Source organism: Sardina pilchardus, chromosome 10, assembly GCF_963854185.1.
Source record: "Sardina pilchardus chromosome 10, fSarPil1.1, whole genome shotgun sequence".
In the NCBI taxonomy this organism is placed as follows: Eukaryota; Metazoa; Chordata; class Actinopteri; order Clupeiformes; family Clupeidae; genus Sardina; species Sardina pilchardus.
In genome coordinates, this window is record NC_085003.1 from 17,006,137 (window position 1) to 17,008,636 (window position 2,500).

Genomic DNA, 2,500 nt, shown 5'->3' on the forward strand with positions numbered 1-2,500 from the left:
TGTTCCGTTTGCGTCATATGTACCATGCTTCTAGACACGAACTTCCATAATATGGGGGTTCTGTTTGCAAATATCACTTGGCAACACCGCAGAAGGCGGTGCCAAAGATCCTTCATTACTATCCGCTCCGCTTTAACCCTCTCTGGCGGTGCAATGAAGAAGATACAGTAAAGGTAAAGATTCTTTAGAACGTTTGCTTAGCAACCTGCTCTAGTGTTCTAGCGAACCAGACTCCAGACTACCTCTTTCAGGCGGACCCGGGTCTGGTCGAGTTCGGTACAGTTGCGTTTACATTATCAAAGACAACCGAACCATCAGACTAAACGAACCCGGGTCCGGTCCAGCGCACCTAGTGTGAATGCACCTTTAGAGAGCAACTCTGTGTCCAGACCAGTAAGAATGTTCTGATCCTTAGAGAGCATCTCAGTGTCCAGAACAGTGAGTATGTTCTGATCCTTAGAGAGCATCTCAGTGTCCAGAACAGTGAGAATGTTCTGATCCTTAGAGACAAGTCAGTGTCCAAAACAGGGCAATGTTCTAAACCTTAGAGAACAACACTGTTCGGAACAGTGAGAATGTTCCCATCCTTACAGAGTAATCAGAGAGGGATAAAGCGGAGTAATGAAGGATCTTTAGAGTAACCTTGTACGGAACAGTGGTGATGGTTCTGACCCTTACAAGGCAATATTGTCTGGAACAGTGGGAATGTTCTGATCCCTACACAGCGACTCGGTGTCCGAAACAGTGACATGGAAAATGAAATTGCCCTGTTATGCCCTTGTGCCTCCTGCTCAGATACTAACCATGCATATTTGAAATATTCATTACCCTCAACCTCAGTAGGGGGCAGAGGATATTGTAATTGGGTCTGTCTGTCTTTCCGGCGGTGTGTGTGTGTGTGTGTGTGTGTGTGTGTGTGTGTGTGTGTGTGTGTGTGTGTGTCTTCTTCTCACATAACTTAAGAAGCACTGTTCTGATGTACTTCACATTTTCATACAAGCTAGAAGGGCACAATATCTTGGTCCTCCAACATGATGATCTGCATCGGAAGAAATGTTTTTCAACTTTCATTACCATCTGAATTTAGGATCAATATACTGCTTGCTGCCTAATCTTATTTGCTACAGGATGCGCATGCTGATATTCAATACTCAATCACGTGTTGTTTAAGTATCAATCGCAGCCGCGCAACTCAATTTGCTCTCTGATAAAATCCATTTAACACACACTCACAACCAAATACTTTGGCCTCTTCGGTCCATCTGCCTGATTTACAATGCAATATAAATGTGTTGGCAGGCGTTCAGCACCTCTGGATTCATTAGCTGGTGCAGACTTGAAGTGCAGTGTGTGAATGGAACGGAATATCCAGCCTGGTCCCAAATGGAACACTGTAACTCTCAGCGCAGGATTGCATTCCATTGTCTCAGGAAGAGACGGTCTTAGCCTGAGGATTGTGGGTAATTAACCTCAGTGAAGTGTTGGGAATGGATGATAGCGAGCAGGGGAAGCTGATAAGGAAGCAGCCCAGGGTTCTTCCCACGGCTGGCCGCTGCCTCTCTGGTTGCGTCCGAACAAAGACGGATGACGCTCAGCTCTTTTTCAAGGGCATTCAGCTGCATGAATAACAGCGTGCCTGAAATGGACATTATCAGGGGATTATGTCCTGCTCTACAAACACTTATTCTGTCTCTCTCTTGCTGTTGTTCCTCACGCTCACACACACACACACACACTCGCACACACACACACACACACTCGCACACACACACACACACACACACACACACACACACACACGGTCACACGGTCACACACACACACACACACACACACACACACACACACACACTCGCACTCGCACACACACACACACACACACAGTCGCACACACACACATGCCCACACTTACTCAGACACACTTTTACTGTTTTTAAGGTTGTGTGTAAAGAATGTGTTCTGACTACTGTCTGGATCTCACAAATGGCAAACAGACTTGGAGAGAGAAATTGGGTGAATGGCCAAAGTATAAAATACATTGAAAGCAAACATCAGACATATCAACATAGTGGTGTATTCAACACAGAATGAAGTCAACAATAACCATACTGCATAACCCATATGACTGAAGCTATCATAAAAGTACCAATTCCCGCCCCCTTTTTAAAAAAATGGGAAAATGCTTCAAAATAAAATTTGATTGATTGATCATTGATCATTTTTCAGTAGCCATAAGTCTGTGTAGATTTGAACAAAATTTGGTTTGGTTCTTGCAGGATTTTTTTTGTTTATCGTGCTCGGAGGTTGGTGTTGCCAGTGGGTGCCCTATTTCTGCCCAGACCGCGAATACTCGTTGCGAAATCAAAATTCCACTGGAGCTCCGAGCTGTTTTGTACACACAGCCTTAAAACACTGTTCACAGCTCGTCGAGTCACCGTGCAATGTCATTTTTGGTACAGAGATATTTCAGATACTCTTATGGGGTGGGTGCTTGCGTTTC

The 2,500-nt window shown here is 44.8% G+C and overlaps 1 protein-coding gene across 1 annotated transcript in view; it reads left to right on the plus strand.

Annotated features, from left to right (window-relative positions):
• The window catches only part of iqsec3b (IQ motif and Sec7 domain ArfGEF 3b), a gene marked incomplete at its 3' end in the record, with an annotated part of 37,660 nt that overhangs the window by 17,730 nt on the left and 17,430 nt on the right, over positions 1-2,500 (plus strand). The gene's annotated exons all lie outside the window — the stretch shown is intronic.